Below are 17,500 nucleotides of genomic sequence, written 5' to 3'. Positions count from 1 at the left end.
AGCCTCACCTTTGCCATCCGCACAGAAGAAGGCAATCTTGTATGGCCTGATTTGGCTGGCCACGTTTTTCAGCACCGAGCAACAGGGCAAGGCATTGGTGGTTCAGTGGTAGAATTCTTGCCTGCCACGCGGGAGGCCCGGGTTCGATTCCCGGCCAATGCAAATGCTAGGCTTTTGGCACACCTCCACACTTTGCACTTCTCAAGCTTAAGACATCTCTGCAGGCCAGAAGCCATTTAAGGACATTTGCAAGAGTCACCGTGGCACTTGGCCACAGTGCTGGCTGACAGTCGAGAAGAGGGACCCTAGTACCCAGCAAACATGACTCTAAGACACACAAGTTAAAGCAGCCTTGGGACACTTGCGTGCCCAAAGGCCTTGCATGTCTTCTAGCAGTGCCAGTGACGTGCAGCATCTCTCCCTCTCCAGTACTCACCTATTAGGCTTCTTTTTAACTGTCTAGAAAAGCCTCGGAAATGCCAAGTCAGCAGCATCTGGTCATCTGGTGTTGTTTTACAACTTTTTGCCTTGTTGTCTTTGCACTCTACTCAGGGCCTTGCTCAAATTTGGAGCGTTCTCTCTAGGCCCTCATTCATTCTACTTTTGTCCTGAGTTTTCTCACAGTAGATGTTGAGATGTTGTGTCAGCTTACCTACAACTTGCTTTCCCAGCACCTAGCAATTAAGAAAACATACTAAAAGTACAGAAAAAAAAGTAGTAACAAACTTAAGTCAAATGAAAGCAACCACTTTTTTTGCTTGCCGGGACTGAAAGGCTTTTTGGTTTGTAACTTTTGTTGGGAAGTACCTCATCTAAAAACAAGTTAAGGGAAAGAGCAACTTCCTTTTTTTCAATCCTCTCAGCTAAATCTCTGGCCGTGTGCAGAGTGCCCTCCTCATACTGCTATGTGAGCAACTTTGGAGTGCAAAGCCTAATACACACCATACCAATGCCTGTCAGATAGATGGGTCGAACAGATGATTTCCGGCAGGTCCGATCTGATTTCCGATCGTTTTTCTGATGGATTTGCATAGTAGTGATCGGAAATCCGAACGGAAATCCGATCGTGTCTGTCGGAAAGGATCTATCGGCCCATCTATCTGATGGGGAATTGCATGGTGTGCACCAGGCATACGAGAATGAGTATCTTTCAGGTGGTTGTTCCTTGTCAAGTGATTGATTGTAAGTCTCTCCTTGACAAAAGGACTGGAGTAAAGCCAACGGAAATCTGGGAAAAGCAGATAAGAAAAGTAGTATAGGAAAGATGAGTAAGATTGTAAGAAGGAGTGTTTTTCTCTTTCTTGGGGTGGTGAAGCACTTTTGCTGAAAAGTTGTTAAAAGAGGTTGTGTGAGTAAAAGTGAAGGGGAAAGCTGAGATGACATTTTCGTTTGTTAGCAAAGGGAGTGGGGAGTGGCATGTGAAAGAGGAAGTGATGGCCTGGTGATGGTTTGTAATCGTTTTGGAGGAGCTCTGCCTAGTAGAAAGTAAAAGGAAAAGCTTTGATCGCCCAACGTGGGGCTCGAACCCACGACCCTGAGATTAAGAGTCTCATGCTCTACCGACTGAGCTAGCCGGGCTTGCTTGCTTGAGCTGAAATGTCAAAAATTGCAAAATGGCGCCAGCCTTACCTTTGCCATCCGCACAGAAGAAGGCAATCTTGTATGGCCTGATTTGGCTGGCCACGTTTTTCAGCACCGAGCAACAGGGCAAGGCATTGGTGGTTCAGTGGTAGAATTCTCGCCTGCCACGCGGGAGGCCCGGGTTTGATTCCCGGCCAATGCAAATGCTAGGATTTTGGCACACCTCCACACTTTGCACTTCTCAAGCTTAAGACATCTCTGCAGGCCAGAAGCCATTTAAGGACATTTGCAAGAGTCACCGTGGCACTTGGCCACAGTGCTGGCTGACAGTCGAGAAGAGGGACCCTAGTACCCAGCAAACATGACTCTAAGACACACAAGTTAAAGCAGCCTTGGGACACTTGCGTGCCCAAAGACCTTGCATGTCTTCTAGCAGTGCCAGTGACGTGCAGCATCTCTCCCTCTCCAGTACTCACCTATTAGGCTTCTTTTTAACTGTCTAGAAAAGCCTCGGAAATGCCAAGTCAGCAGCATCTGGTCATCTGGTGTTGTTTTACAACTTTTTGCCTTGTTGTCTTTGCACTCTACTCAGGGCCTTGCTCAAATTTGGAGCGTTCTCTCTAGGCCCTCATTCATTCTACTTTGGTCCTGAGTTTTCTCACAGTAGATGTTGAGATGTTGTGTCAGCTTACCTACAACTTGCTTCCCCAGCACCTAGCAATTAAGAAAACATACTAAAAGTACAGAAAAAAAAGTAGTAACAAACTTAAGTCAAATGAAAGCAACCACTTTTTTTGCTTGCCGGGACTGAAAGGCTTTTTGGTTTGTAACTTTTGTTGGGAAGTACCTCATCTAAAAACAAGTTAAGGGAAAGAGCAACTTCCTTTTTTTCAATCCTCTCAGCTAAATCTCTGGCCGTGTGCAGAGTGCCCTCCTCATACTGCTATGTGAGCAACTTTGGAGTGCAAAGCCTAATACACACCATACCAATGCCTGTCAGATAGATGGGTCGAACAGATGATTTCCGGCAGGTCCGATCTGATTTCCGATCATTTTTCTGATGGATTTGCATAGTAGTGATCGGAAATCCGAACGGAAATCCGATCGTGTCTGTCGGAAAGGATCTATCGGCCCATCTATCTGATGGGGAATTGCATGGTGTGCACCAGGCATACGAGAATGAGTATCTTTCAGGTGGTTGTTCCTTGTCAAGTGATTGATTGTAAGTCTCTCCTTGACAAAAGGACTGGAGTAAAGCCAACGGAAATCTGGGAAAAGCAGATAAGAAAAGTAGTATAGGAAAGATGAGTAAGATTGTAAGAAGGAGTGTTTTTCTCTTTCTTGGGGTGGTGAAGCACTTTTGCTGAAAAGTTGTTAAAAGAGGTTGTGTGAGTAAAAGTGAAGGGGAAAGCTGAGATGACATTTTCGTTTGTTAGCAAAGGGAGTGGGGAGTGGCATGTGAAAGAGGAAGTGATGGCCTGGTGATGGTTTGTAATCGTTTTGGAGGAGCTCTGCCTAGTAGAAAGTAAAAGGAGAAGCTTTGATCGCCCAACGTGGGGCTCAAACCCACGACCCTGAGATTAAGAGTCTCATGCTCTACCGACTGAGCTAGCCGGGCTTGCTTGCTTGAGCTGAAATGTCAAAAATTGCAAAATGGCGCCAGCCTCACCTTTGCCATCCGCACAGAAGAAGGCAATCTTGTATGGCCTGATTTGGCTGGCCACGTTTTTCAGCACTGAGCAACAGGGCAAGGCATTGGTGGTTCAGTGGTAGAATTCTCGCCTGCCACGCGGGAGGCCCGGGTTCGATTCCTGGCCAATGCAAATGCTAGGATTTTGGCACACCTCCACACTTTGCACTTCTCAAGCTTAAGACATCTCTGCAGGCCAGAAGCCATTTAAGGACATTTGCAAGAGTCACCGTGGCACTTGGCCACAGTGCTGGCTGACAGTCGAGAAGAGGGACACTAGTACCCAGCAAACATGACTCTAAGACACACAAGTTAAAGCAGCCTTGGGACACTTGCGTGCCCAAAGGCCTTGCATGTCTTCTAGCAGTGCCAGTGACGTGCAGCATCTCTCCCTCTCCAGTACTCACCTATTAGGCTTCTTTTTAACTGTCTAGAAAAGCCTCGGAAATGCCAAGTCAGCAGCATCTGCTCATCTGGTGTTGTTTTACAACTTTTTGCCTTGTTGTCTTTGCACTCTACTCAGGGCCTTGCTCAAATTTGGAGCGTTCTCTCTAGGCCCTCATTCATTCTTCTTTTGTCCTGAGTTTTCTCACAGTAGATGTTGAGATGTTGTGTCAGCTTACCTACAACTTGCTTTCCCAGCACCTAGCAATTAAGAAAACATACTAAAAGTACAGAAAAAAAAGTAGTAACAAACTTAAGTCAAATGAAAGCAACCACTTTTTTTGCTTGCCGGGACTGAAAGGCTTTTTGGTTTGTAACTTTTGTTGGGAAGTACCTCATCTAAAAACAAGTTAAGGGAAAGAGCAACTTCCTTTTTTTCAATCCTCTCAGCTAAATCTCAGGCCGTGTGCAGAGTGCCCTCCTCATACTGCTATGTGAGCACCTTTGGAGTGCAAAGCCTAATACACACCATACCAATGCCTGTCAGATAGATGGGTCGAACAGATGATTTCTGGGAGGTCCGATCTGATTTCCGATCGTTTTTCTGATTGATTTGCATAGTAGTGATCGGAAATCCGAACGGAAATCCGATCGTGTCTGTCGGAAAGGATCTATCGGCCCATCTATCTGATGGGGAATTGCATGGTGTGCACCAGGCATACGAGAATGAGTATCTTTCAGGTGGTTGTTCCTTGTCAAGTGATTGATTGTAAGTCTTTCCTTGACAAAAGGACTGGAGTAAAGCCAATGGAAATCTGGGAAAAGCAGATAAGAAAAGTAGTATAGGAAAGATGAGTAAGATTGTAAGAAGGAGTGTTTTTCTCTTTCTTGGGGTGGTGAAGCACTTTTGCTGAAAAGTTGTTAAAAGAGGTTGTGTGAGTAAAAGTGAAGGGGAAAGCTGAGATGACATTTTCGTTTGTTAGCAAAGGGAGTGGGGAGTGGCATGTGAAAGAGGAAGTGATGGCCTGGTGATGGTTTGTAATCGTTTTGGAGGAGCTCTGCCTAGTAGAAAGTAAAAGGAGAAGCTTTGATCGCCCAACGTGGGGCTCAAACCCACGACCCTGAGATTAAGTGTCTCATGCTCTACCGACTGAGCTAGCCAGGCTTGCTTGCTTGAGCTGAAATGTCAAAAATTGCAAAATGGCGCCAGCCTCACCTTTGCCATCCGCACAGAAGAAGGCAATCTTGTATGGCCTGATTTGGCTGGCCACATTTTTAAGCACCGAGCAACAGGGCAAGGCATTGGTGGTTCAGTGGTAGAATTCTCGCCTGCCACGCAGGAGGCCAGGGTTTGATTCCCGGCCAATGCAAATGCTAGGATTTTGGCACACCTCCACACTTTGCACTTCTCAAGCTTAAGACATCTCTGCAGGCCAGAAGCCATTTAAGGACATTTGCAAGAGTCACCGTGGCACTTGGCCACAGTGCTGGCTGACAGTCGAGAAGAGGGACCCTAGTACCCAGCAAACATGACTCTAAGACACACAAGTTAAAGCAGCCTTGGGACACTTGCGTGCCCAAAGGCCTTGCATGTCTTCTAGCAGTGCCAGTGACGTGCAGCATCTCTCCCTCTCCAGTACTCACCTATTAGGCTTCTTTTTAACTGTCTAGAAAAGCCTCGGAAATGCCAAGTCAGCAGCATCTGCTCATCTGGTGTTGTTTTACAACTTTTTGCCTTGTTGTCTTTGCACTCTACTCAGGGCCTTGCTCAAATTTGGAGCGTTCTCTCTAGGCCCTCATTCATTCTACTTTTGTCCTGAGTTTTCTCACAGTAGATGTTGAGATGTTGTGTCAGCTTACCTACAACTTGCTTTCCCAGCACCTAGCAATTAAGAAAACATACTAAAAGTACAGAAAAAAAAGTAGTAACAAACTTAAGTCAAATGAAAGCAACCACTTTTTTTGCTTGCCGGGACTGAAAGGCTTTTTGGTTTGTAACTTTTGTTGGGAAGTACCTCATCTAAAAACAAGTTAAGGGAAAGAGCAACTTCCTTTTTTTCAATCCTCTCAGCTAAATCTCTGGCCGTGTGCAGAGTGCCCTCCTCATACTGCTATGTGAGCAACTTTGGAGTGCAAAGCCTAATACACACCATACCAATGCCTGTCAGATAGATGGGTCGAACAGATGATTTCCGGCAGGTCCGATCTGATTTCCGATCGTTTTTCTGATGGATTTGCATAGTAGTGATCGGAAATCCGAACGGAAATCCGATCGTGTCTGTCGGAAAGGATCTATCGGCCCATCTATCTGATGGGGAATTGCATGGTGTGCACCAGGCATACGAGAATGAGTATCTTTCAGGTGGTTGTTCCTTGTCAAGTGATTGATTGTAAGTCTCTCCTTGACAAAAGGACTGGAGTAAAGCCAACGGAAATCTGGGAAAAGCAGATAAGAAAAGTAGTATAGGAAAGATGAGTAAGATTGTAAGAAGGAGTGTTTTTCTCTTTCTTGGGGTGGTGAAGCACTTTTGCTGAAAAGTAGTTAAAAGAGGTTGTGTGAGTAAAAGTGAAGGGGAAAGCTGAGATGACATTTTCGTTTGTTAGCAAAGGGAGTGGGGAGTGGCATGTGAAAGAGGAAGTGATGGCCTGGTGATGGTTTGTAATCGTTTTGGAGGAGCTCTGCCTAGTAGAAAGTAAAAGGAGAATAAATCGCCCAACGTGGGGCTTGAACCCACGACCCTGAGATTAAGAGTCTCATGCTCTACCGACTGAGCTAGCCGGGCTTGCTTGCTTGAGCTGAAATGTCAAAAATTGCAAAATGGCGCCAGCCTCACCTTTGCCATCCGCACAGAAGAAGGCAATCTTGTATGGCCTGATTTGGCTGGCCACGTTTTTCAGCACCGAGCAACAGGGCAAGGCATTGGTGGTTCAGTGGTAGAATTCTCGCCTGCCACGCGGGAGGCCCGGGTTCGATTCCCGGCCAATGCAAATGCTAGGATTTTGGCACACCTCCACACTTTGCACTTCTCAAGCTTAAGACATCTCTGCAGGCCAGAAGCCATTTAAGGACATTTGCAAGAGTCACCGTGGCACTTGGCCACAGTGCTGGCTGACAGTCGAGAAGAGGGACCCTAGTACCCAGCAAACATGACTCTAAGACACACAAGTTAAAGCAGCCTTGGGACACTTGCGTGCCCAAAGGCCTTGCATGTCTTCTAGCAGTGCCAGTGACGTGCAGCATCTCTCCCTCTCCAGTACTCACCTATTAGGCTTCTTTTTAACTGTCTAGAAAAGCCTCGGAAATGCCAAGTCAGCAGCATCTGCTCATCTGGTGTTGTTTTACAACTTTTTGCCTTGTTGTCTTTGCACTCTACTCAGGGCCTTGCTCAAATTTGGAGCGTTCTCTCTAAGCCCTCATTCATTCTACTTTTGTCCTGAGTTTTCTCACAGTAGATGTTGAGATGTTGTGTCAGCTTACCTACAACTTGCTTTCCCAGCACCTAGCAATTAAGAAAACATACTAAAAGTACAGAAAAAAAAGTAGTAACAAACTTAAGTCAAATGAAAGCAACCACTTTTTTTGCTTGCCGGGACTGAAAGGCTTTTTGGTTTGTAACTTTTGTTGGGAAGTACCCCATCTAAAAACAAGTTAAGGGAAAGAGCAACTTCCTTTTTTTCAATCCTCTCAGCTAAATCTCAGGCCGTGTGCAGAGTGCCCTCCTCATACTGCTATGTGAGCACCTTTGGAGTGCAAAGCCTAATACACACCATACCAATGCCTGTCAGATAGATGGGTCGAACAGATGATTTCCGGCAGGTCCGATCTGATTTCCGATCGTTTTTCTGATGGATTTGCATAGTAGTGATCGGAAATCCGAACGGAAATCCGATCGTGTCTGTCGGAAAGGATCTATCGGCCCATCTATCTGATGGGGAATTGCATGGTGTGCACCAGGCATACGAGAATGAGTATCTTTCAGGTGGTTGTTCCTTGTCAAGTGATTGATTGTAAGTCTCTCCTTGACAAAAGGACTGGAGTAAAGCCAACGGAAATCTGGGAAAAGCAGATAAGAAAAGTAGTATAGGAAAGATGAGTAAGATTGTAAGAAGGAGTGTTTTTCTCTTTCTTGGGGTGGTGAAGCACTTTTGCTGAAAAGTTGTTAAAAGAGGTTGTGTGAGTAAAAGTGAAGGGGAAAGCTGAGATGACATTTTCGTTTGTTAGCAAAGGGAGTGGGGAGTGGCATGTGAAAGAGGAAGTGATGGCCTGGTGATGGTTTGTAATCGTTTTGGAGGAGCTCTGCCTAGTAGAAAGTAAAAGGAGAAGCTTTGATCGCCCAACGTGGGGCTCGAACCCACGACCCTGAGATTAAGAGTCTCATGCTCTACCGACTGAGCTAGCCGGGCTTGCTTGCTTGAGCTGAAATGTAAAAAATTGCAAAATGGCGCCAGCCTCACCTTTGCCATCCGCACAGAAGAAGGCAATCTTGTATGGCCTGATTTGGCTGGCCACGTTTTTCAGCACCGAGCAACAGGGCAAGGCATTGGTGGTTCAGTGGTAGAATTCTCGCCTGCCACGCGGGAGGCCTGGGTTTGATTCCCGGCCAATGCAAATGCTAGGATTTTGGCACACCTCCACACTTTGCACTTCTCAAGCTTAAGACATCTCTGCAGGCCAGAAGCCATTTAAGGACATTTGCAAGAGTCACCGTGGCACTTGGCCACAGTGCTGGCTGACAGTCGAGAAGAGGGACCCTAGTACCCAGCAAACATGACTCTAAGACACACAAGTTAAAGCAGCCTTGGGACACTTGCGTGCCCAAAGGCCTTGCATGTCTTCTAGCAGTGCCAGTGATGTGCAGCATCTCTCCCTCTCCAGTACTCACCTATTAGGCTTCTTTTTAACTGTCTAGAAAAGCCTCGGAAATGCCAAGTCAGCAGCATCTGCTCATCTGGTGTTGTTTTACAACTTTTTGCCTTGTTGTCTTTGCACTCTACTCAGGGCCTTGCTCAAATTTGTAGCGTTCTCTCTAGGCCCTCATTCATTCTACTTTTGTCCTGAGTTTTCTCACAGTAGATGTTGAGATGTTGTGTCAGCTTACCTACAACTTGCTTTCCCAGCACCTAGCAATTAAGAAAACATACTAAAAGTACAGAAAAAAAAGTAGTAACAAACTTAAGTCAAATGAAAGCAACCACTTTTTTTGCTTGCCGGGACTGAAAGGCTTTTTGGTTTGTAACTTTTGTTGGGAAGTACCTCATCTAAAAACAAGTTAAGGGAAAGAGCAACTTCCTTTTTTTCAATCCTCTCAGCTAAATCTCAGGCCGTGTGCATAGTGCCCTCCTCATACTGCTATGTGAGCACCTTTGGAGTGCAAAGCCTAATACACACCATACCAATGCCTGTCAGATAGATGGGTCGAACAGATGATTTCCGGCAGGTCCGATCTGATTTCCGATCGTTTTTCTGATTGATTTGCATAGTAGTGATCGGAAATCCGAACGGAAATCCGATCGTGTCTGTCGGAAAGGATCTATCGGCCCATCTATCTGATGGGGAATTGCATGGTGTGCACCAGGCATACGAGAATGAGTATCTTTCAGGTGGTTGTTCCTTGTCAAGTGATTGATTGTAAGTCTCTCCTTGACAAAAGGACTGGAGTAAAGCCAACGGAAATCTGGGAAAAGCAGATAAGAAAAGTAGTATAGGAAAGATGAGTAAGATTGTAAGAAGGAGTGTTTTTCTCTTTCTTGGGGTGGTGAAGCACTTTTGCTGAAAAGTTGTTAAAAGAGGTTGTGTGAGTAAAAGTGAAGGGGAAAGCTGAGATGACATTTTCGTTTGTTAGCAAAGGGAGTGGGGAGTGGCATGTGAAAGAGGAAGTGATGGCCTGGTGATGGTTTGTAATCGTTTTGGAGGAGCTCTGCCTAGTAGAAAGTAAAAGGAGAAGCTTTGATCACCCAACGTGGGGCTCGAACCCACAACCCTGAGATTAAGAGTCTCATGCTCTACCGACTGAGCTAGCCGGGCTTGCTTGCTTGAGCTGAAATGTCAAAAATTGCAAAATGGCGCCAGCCTCACCTTTGCCATCCGCACAGAAGAAGGCAATCTTGTATGGCCTGATTTGGCTGGCCACGGTTTTCAGCACCGAGCAACAGGGCAAGGCATTGGTGGTTCAGTGGTAGAATTCTCGCCTGCCACGCGGGAGGACCGGGTTCGATTCCCGGCCAATGCAAATGCTAGGCTTTTGGCACACCTCCACACTTTGCACTTCTCAAGCTTAAGACATCTCTGCAGGCCAGAAGCCATTTAAGGACATTTGCAAGAGTCACCGTGGCACTTGGCCACAGTGCTGGCTGACAGTCGAGAAGAGGGACCCTAGTACCCAGCAAACATGACTCTAAGACACACAAGTTAAAGCAGCCTTGGGACACTTGCGTGCCCAAAGGCCTTGCATGTCTTCTAGCAGTGCCAGTGACGTGCAGCATCTCTCCCTCTCCAGTACTCACCTATTAGGCTTCTTTTTAACTGTCTAGAAAAGCCTCGGAAATGCCAAGTCAGCAGCATCTGCTCATCTGGTGTTGTTTTACAACTTTTTGCCTTGTTGTCTTTGCACTCTACTCAGGGCCTTGCTCAAATTTGTAGCGTTCTCTCTAGGCCCTCATTCATTCTACTTTTGTCCTGAGTTTTCTCACAGTAGATGTTGAGATGTTGTGTCAGCTTACCTACAACTTGCTTTCCCAGCACCTAGCAATTAAGAAAACATACTAAAAGTACAGAAAAAAAAGTAGTAACAAACTTAAGTCAAATGAAAGCAACCACTTTTTTTGCTTGCCGGGACTGAAAGGCTTTTTGGTCTGTAACTTTTGTTGGGAAGTACCTCATCTAAAAACAAGTTAAGGGAAAGAGCAACTTCCTTTTTTTCAATCCTCTCAGCTAAATCTCTGGCCGTGTGCAGAGTGCCCTCCTCATACCAATGCCTGTCAGATAGATGGGTCGAACAGATGATTTCCGGCAGGTCCGATCTGATTTCCGATCGTTTTTCTGATGGATTTGCATAGTAGTGATCGGAAATCCGAACGGAAATCCGATCGTGTCTGTCGGAAAGGATCTATCGGCCCATCTATCTGATGGGGAATTGCATGGTGTGCACCAGGCATACGAGAATGAGTATCTTTCAGGTGGTTGTTCCTTGTCAAGTGATTGATTGTAAGTCTCTCCTTGACAAAAGGACTGGAGTAAAGCCAACGGAAATCTGGGAAAAGCAGATAAGAAAAGTAGTATAGGAAAGATGAGTAAGATTGTAAGAAGGAGTGTTTTTCTCTTTCTTGGGGTGGTGAAGCACTTTTGCTGAAAAGTTGTTAAAAGAGGTTGTGTGAGTAAAAGTGAAGGGGAAAGCTGAGATGACATTTTCGTTTGTTAGCAAAGGGAGTGGGGAGTGGCATGTGAAAGAGGAAGTGATGGCCTGGTGATGGTTTGTAATCGTTTTGGAGGAGCTCTGCCTAGTAGAAAGTAAAAGGAGAAGCTTTGATCGCCCAACGTGGGGCTTGAACCCACGACCCTGAGATTAAGAGTCTCATGCTCTACCGACTGAGCTAGCCGGGCTTGCTTGCTTGAGCTGAAATGTCAAAAATTGCAAAATGGCGCCAGCCTCACCTTTGCCATCCGCACAGAAGAAGGCAATCTTGTATGGCCTGATTTGGCTGGCCACGTTTTTCAGCACTGAGCAACAGGGCAAGGCATTGGTGGTTCAGTGGTAGAATTCTCGCCTGCCACGCGGGAGGCCCGGGTTCGATTCCCGGCCAATGCAAATGCTAGGATTTTGGCACACCTCCACACTTTGCACTTCTCAAGCTTAAGACATCTCTGCAGGCCAGAAGCCATTTAAGGACATTTGCAAGAGTCACCGTGGCACTTGGCCACAGTGCTGGCTGACAGTCGAGAAGAGGGACACTAGTACCCAGCAAACATGACTCTAAGACACACAAGTTATAGCAGCCTTGGGACACTTGCGTGCCCAAAGGCCTTGCATGTCTTCTAGCAGTGCCAGTGACGTGCAGCATCTCTCCCTCTCCAGTACTCACCTATTAGGCTTCTTTTTAACTGTCTAGAAAAGCCTCGGAAATGCCAAGTCAGCAGCATCTGCTCATCTGGTGTTGTTTTACAACTTTTTGCCTTGTTGTCTTTGCACTCTACTCAGGGCCTTGCTCAAATTTGGAGCGTTCTCTCTAGGCCCTCATTCATTCTTCTTTTGTCCTGAGTTTTCTCACAGTAGATGTTGAGATGTTGTGTCAGCTTACCTACAACTTGCTTTCCCAGCACCTAGCAATTAAGAAAACATACTAAAAGTACAGAAAAAAAAGTAGTAACAAACTTAAGTCAAATGAAAGCAACCACTTTTTTTGCTTGCCGGGACTGAAAGGCTTTTTGGTTTGTAACTTTTGTTGGGAAGTACCTCATCTAAAAACAAGTTAAGGGAAAGAGCAACTTCCTTTTTTTCAATCCTCTCAGCTAAATCTCAGGCCGTGTGCAGAGTGCCCTCCTCATACTGCTATGTGAGCACCTTTGGAGTGCAAAGCCTAATACACACCATACCAATGCCTGTCAGATAGATGGGTCGAACAGATGATTTCTGGGAGGTCCGATCTGATTTCCGATCGTTTTTCTGATTGATTTGCATAGTAGTGATCGGAAATCCGAACGGAAATCCGATCGTGTCTGTCGGAAAGGATCTATCGGCCCATCTATCTGATGGGGAATTGCATGGTGTGCACCAGGCATACGAGAATGAGTATCTTTCAGGTGGTTGTTCCTTGTCAAGTGATTGATTGTAAGTCTTTCCTTGACAAAAGGACTGGAGTAAAGCCAATGGAAATCTGGGAAAAGCAGATAAGAAAAGTAGTATAGGAAAGATGAGTAAGATTGTAAGAAGGAGTGTTTTTCTCTTTCTTGGGGTGGTGAAGCACTTTTGCTGAAAAGTTGTTAAAAGAGGTTGTGTGAGTAAAAGTGAAGGGGAAAGCTGAGATGACATTTTCGTTTGTTAGCAAAGGGAGTGGGGAGTGGCATGTGAAAGAGGAAGTGATGGCCTGGTGATGGTTTGTAATCGTTTTGGAGGAGCTCTGCCTAGTAGAAAGTAAAAGGAGAAGCTTTGATCGCCCAACGTGGGGCTCAAACCCACGACCCTGAGATTAAGTGTCTCATGCTCTACCGACTGAGCTAGCCAGGCTTGCTTGCTTGAGCTGAAATGTCAAAAATTGCAAAATGGCGCCAGCCTCACCTTTGCCATCCGCACAGAAGAAGGCAATCTTGTATGGCCTGATTTGGCTGGCCACATTTTTAAGCACCGAGCAACAGGGCAAGGCATTGGTGGTTCAGTGGTAGAATTCTCGCCTGCCACGCAGGAGGCCAGGGTTTGATTCCCGGCCAATGCAAATGCTAGGATTTTGGCACACCTCCACACTTTGCACTTCTCAAGCTTAAGACATCTCTGCAGGCCAGAAGCCATTTAAGGACATTTGCAAGAGTCACCGTGGCACTTGGCCACAGTGCTGGCTGACAGTCGAGAAGAGGGACCCTAGTACCCAGCAAACATGACTCTAAGACACACAAGTTAAAGCAGCCTTGGGACACTTGCGTGCCCAAAGGCCTTGCATGTCTTCTAGCAGTGCCAGTGACGTGCAGCATCTCTCCCTCTCCAGTACTCACCTATTAGGCTTCTTTTTAACTGTCTAGAAAAGCCTCGGAAATGCCAAGTCAGCAGCATCTGCTCATCTGGTGTTGTTTTACAACTTTTTGCCTTGTTGTCTTTGCACTCTACTCAGGGCCTTGCTCAAATTTGGAGCGTTCTCTCTAGGCCCTCATTCATTCTACTTTTGTCCTGAGTTTTCTCACAGTAGATGTTGAGATGTTGTGTCAGCTTACCTACAACTTGCTTTCCCAGCACCTAGCAATTAAGAAAACATACTAAAAGTACAGAAAAAAAAGTAGTAACAAACTTAAGTCAAATGAAAGCAACCACTTTTTTTGCTTGCCGGGACTGAAAGGCTTTTTGGTTTGTAACTTTTGTTGGGAAGTACCTCATCTAAAAACAAGTTAAGGGAAAGAGCAACTTCCTTTTTTTCAATCCTCTCAGCTAAATCTCTGGCCGTGTGCAGAGTGCCCTCCTCATACTGCTATGTGAGCAACTTTGGAGTGCAAAGCCTAATACACACCATACCAATGCCTGTCAGATAGATGGGTCGAACAGATGATTTCCGGCAGGTCCGATCTGATTTCCGATCGTTTTTCTGATGGATTTGCATAGTAGTGATCGGAAATCCGAACGGAAATCCGATCGTGTCTGTCGGAAAGGATCTATCGGCCCATCTATCTGATGGGGAATTGCATGGTGTGCACCAGGCATACGAGAATGAGTATCTTTCAGGTGGTTGTTCCTTGTCAAGTGATTGATTGTAAGTCTCTCCTTGACAAAAGGACTGGAGTAAAGCCAACGGAAATCTGGGAAAAGCAGATAAGAAAAGTAGTATAGGAAAGATGAGTAAGATTGTAAGAAGGAGTGTTTTTCTCTTTCTTGGGGTGGTGAAGCACTTTTGCTGAAAAGTAGTTAAAAGAGGTTGTGTGAGTAAAAGTGAAGGGGAAAGCTGAGATGACATTTTCGTTTGTTAGCAAAGGGAGTGGGGAGTGGCATGTGAAAGAGGAAGTGATGGCCTGGTGATGGTTTGTAATCGTTTTGGAGGAGCTCTGCCTAGTAGAAAGTAAAAGGAGAATAAATCGCCCAACGTGGGGCTTGAACCCACGACCCTGAGATTAAGAGTCTCATGCTCTACCGACTGAGCTAGCCGGGCTTGCTTGCTTGAGCTGAAATGTCAAAAATTGCAAAATGGCGCCAGCCTCACCTTTGCCATCCGCACAGAAGAAGGCAATCTTGTATGGCCTGATTTGGCTGGCCACGTTTTTCAGCACCGAGCAACAGGGCAAGGCATTGGTGGTTCAGTGGTAGAATTCTCGCCTGCCACGCGGGAGGCCCGGGTTCGATTCCCGGCCAATGCAAATGCTAGGATTTTGGCACACCTCCACACTTTGCACTTCTCAAGCTTAAGACATCTCTGCAGGCCAGAAGCCATTTAAGGACATTTGCAAGAGTCACCGTGGCACTTGGCCACAGTGCTGGCTGACAGTCGAGAAGAGGGACCCTAGTACCCAGCAAACATGACTCTAAGACACACAAGTTAAAGCAGCCTTGGGACACTTGCGTGCCCAAAGGCCTTGCATGTCTTCTAGCAGTGCCAGTGACGTGCAGCATCTCTCCCTCTCCAGTACTCACCTATTAGGCTTCTTTTTAACTGTCTAGAAAAGCCTCGGAAATGCCAAGTCAGCAGCATCTGCTCATCTGGTGTTGTTTTACAACTTTTTGCCTTGTTGTCTTTGCACTCTACTCAGGGCCTTGCTCAAATTTGGAGCGTTCTCTCTAAGCCCTCATTCATTCTACTTTTGTCCTGAGTTTTCTCACAGTAGATGTTGAGATGTTGTGTCAGCTTACCTACAACTTGCTTTCCCAGCACCTAGCAATTAAGAAAACATACTAAAAGTACAGAAAAAAAAGTAGTAACAAACTTAAGTCAAATGAAAGCAACCACTTTTTTTGCTTGCCGGGACTGAAAGGCTTTTTGGTTTGTAACTTTTGTTGGGAAGTACCCCATCTAAAAACAAGTTAAGGGAAAGAGCAACTTCCTTTTTTTCAATCCTCTCAGCTAAATCTCAGGCCGTGTGCAGAGTGCCCTCCTCATACTGCTATGTGAGCACCTTTGGAGTGCAAAGCCTAATACACACCATACCAATGCCTGTCAGATAGATGGGTCGAACAGATGATTTCCGGCAGGTCCGATCTGATTTCCGATCGTTTTTCTGATGGATTTGCATAGTAGTGATCGGAAATCCGAACGGAAATCCGATCGTGTCTGTCGGAAAGGATCTATCGGCCCATCTATCTGATGGGGAATTGCATGGTGTGCACCAGGCATACGAGAATGAGTATCTTTCAGGTGGTTGTTCCTTGTCAAGTGATTGATTGTAAGTCTCTCCTTGACAAAAGGACTGGAGTAAAGCCAACGGAAATCTGGGAAAAGCAGATAAGAAAAGTAGTATAGGAAAGATGAGTAAGATTGTAAGAAGGAGTGTTTTTCTCTTTCTTGGGGTGGTGAAGCACTTTTGCTGAAAAGTTGTTAAAAGAGGTTGTGTGAGTAAAAGTGAAGGGGAAAGCTGAGATGACATTTTCGTTTGTTAGCAAAGGGAGTGGGGAGTGGCATGTGAAAGAGGAAGTGATGGCCTGGTGATGGTTTGTAATCGTTTTGGAGGAGCTCTGCCTAGTAGAAAGTAAAAGGAGAAGCTTTGATCGCCCAACGTGGGGCTCGAACCCACGACCCTGAGATTAAGAGTCTCATGCTCTACCGACTGAGCTAGCCGGGCTTGCTTGCTTGAGCTGAAATGTCAAAAATTGCAAAATGGCGCCAGCCTCACCTTTGCCATCCGCACAGAAGAAGGCAATCTTGTATGGCCTGATTTGGCTGGCCACGTTTTTCAGCACCGAGCAACAGGGCAAGGCATTGGTGGTTCAGTGGTAGAATTCTCGCCTGCCACGCGGGAGGCCTGGGTTTGATTCCCGGCCAATGCAAATGCTAGGATTTTGGCACACCTCCACACTTTGCACTTCTCAAGCTTAAGACATCTCTGCAGGCCAGAAGCCATTTAAGGACATTTGCAAGAGTCACCGTGGCACTTGGCCACAGTGCTGGCTGACAGTCGAGAAGAGGGACCCTAGTACCCAGCAAACATGACTCTAAGACACACAAGTTAAAGCAGCCTTGGGACACTTGCGTGCCCAAAGGCCTTGCATGTCTTCTAGCAGTGCCAGTGATGTGCAGCATCTCTCCCTCTCCAGTACTCACCTATTAGGCTTCTTTTTAACTGTCTAGAAAAGCCTCGGAAATGCCAAGTCAGCAGCATCTGCTCATCTGGTGTTGTTTTACAACTTTTTGCCTTGTTGTCTTTGCACTCTACTCAGGGCCTTGCTCAAATTTGTAGCGTTCTCTCTAGGCCCTCATTCATTCTACTTTTGTCCTGAGTTTTCTCACAGTAGATGTTGAGATGTTGTGTCAGCTTACCTACAACTTGCTTTCCCAGCACCTAGCAATTAAGAAAACATACTAAAAGTACAGAAAAAAAAGTAGTAACAAACTTAAGTCAAATGAAAGCAACCACTTTTTTTGCTTGCCGGGACTGAAAGGCTTTTTGGTTTGTAACTTTTGTTGGGAAGTACCTCATCTAAAAACAAGTTAAGGGAAAGAGCAACTTCCTTTTTTTCAATCCTCTCAGCTAAATCTCAGGCCGTGTGCAGAGTGCCCTCCTCATACTGCTATGTGAGCACCTTTGGAGTGCAAAGCCTAATACACACCATACCAATGCCTGTCAGATAGATGGGTCGAACAGATGATTTCCGGCAGGTCCGATCTGATTTCCGATCGTTTTTCTGATTGATTTGCATAGTAGTGATCGGAAATCCGAACGGAAATCCGATCGTGTCTGTCGGAAAGGATCTATCGGCCCATCTATCTGATGGGGAATTGCATGGTGTGCACCAGGCATACGAGAATGAGTATCTTTCAGGTGGTTGTTCCTTGTCAAGTGATTGATTGTAAGTCTCTCCTTGACAAAAGGACTGGAGTAAAGCCAACGGAAATCTGGGAAAAGCAGATAAGAAAAGTAGTATAGGAAAGATGAGTAAGATTGTAAGAAGGAGTGTTTTTCTCTTTCTTGGGGTGGTGAAGCACTTTTGCTGAAAAGTTGTTAAAAGA

The 17,500-nt window shown here is 45.9% G+C and overlaps 11 non-coding genes across 11 annotated transcripts; 5 read left to right on the top strand and 6 right to left on the bottom strand.

Annotated features, from left to right (window-relative positions):
• The first annotated feature begins 91 nt into the window (after positions 1–91).
• On the top strand, positions 92–162 carry TRNAG-GCC (transfer RNA glycine (anticodon GCC)). The gene has a single exon. It is a non-coding gene; the product is annotated as a tRNA-Gly (tRNA).
• A 1,343-nt stretch (positions 163–1,505) lies between these two features.
• TRNAK-CUU (transfer RNA lysine (anticodon CUU)) lies at positions 1,506–1,578 on the bottom strand. Its single transcript has one exon. It is a non-coding gene; the product is annotated as a tRNA-Lys (tRNA).
• A 134-nt stretch (positions 1,579–1,712) lies between these two features.
• On the top strand, positions 1,713–1,783 carry TRNAG-GCC (transfer RNA glycine (anticodon GCC)). The gene has a single exon. It is a non-coding gene; the product is annotated as a tRNA-Gly (tRNA).
• A 4,582-nt stretch (positions 1,784–6,365) lies between these two features.
• Positions 6,366–6,438, bottom strand: TRNAK-CUU (transfer RNA lysine (anticodon CUU)). The gene has a single exon. It is a non-coding gene; the product is annotated as a tRNA-Lys (tRNA).
• A 134-nt stretch (positions 6,439–6,572) lies between these two features.
• Positions 6,573–6,643, top strand: TRNAG-GCC (transfer RNA glycine (anticodon GCC)). The gene has a single exon. It is a non-coding gene; the product is annotated as a tRNA-Gly (tRNA).
• Positions 6,644–7,986: 1,343 nt separating this feature from the next.
• Positions 7,987–8,059, bottom strand: TRNAK-CUU (transfer RNA lysine (anticodon CUU)). The gene has a single exon. It is a non-coding gene; the product is annotated as a tRNA-Lys (tRNA).
• A 3,123-nt stretch (positions 8,060–11,182) lies between these two features.
• TRNAK-CUU (transfer RNA lysine (anticodon CUU)) lies at positions 11,183–11,255 on the bottom strand. Its single transcript has one exon. It is a non-coding gene; the product is annotated as a tRNA-Lys (tRNA).
• Positions 11,256–11,389: 134 nt separating this feature from the next.
• TRNAG-GCC (transfer RNA glycine (anticodon GCC)) lies at positions 11,390–11,460 on the top strand. The gene has a single exon. It is a non-coding gene; the product is annotated as a tRNA-Gly (tRNA).
• A 2,961-nt stretch (positions 11,461–14,421) lies between these two features.
• TRNAK-CUU (transfer RNA lysine (anticodon CUU)) lies at positions 14,422–14,494 on the bottom strand. The gene has a single exon. It is a non-coding gene; the product is annotated as a tRNA-Lys (tRNA).
• A 134-nt stretch (positions 14,495–14,628) lies between these two features.
• Positions 14,629–14,699, top strand: TRNAG-GCC (transfer RNA glycine (anticodon GCC)). The gene has a single exon. It is a non-coding gene; the product is annotated as a tRNA-Gly (tRNA).
• Positions 14,700–16,042: 1,343 nt separating this feature from the next.
• On the bottom strand, positions 16,043–16,115 carry TRNAK-CUU (transfer RNA lysine (anticodon CUU)). Its single transcript has one exon. It is a non-coding gene; the product is annotated as a tRNA-Lys (tRNA).
• Between the last annotated feature and the right edge of the window lie 1,385 nt (positions 16,116–17,500).

This window comes from Hyperolius riggenbachi, chromosome 4, assembly GCF_040937935.1.
Source record: "Hyperolius riggenbachi isolate aHypRig1 chromosome 4, aHypRig1.pri, whole genome shotgun sequence".
Lineage (NCBI taxonomy): Eukaryota > Metazoa > Chordata > Amphibia > Anura > Hyperoliidae > Hyperolius > Hyperolius riggenbachi.
This window is presented reverse-complemented; position numbering and strand designations above follow the sequence as displayed.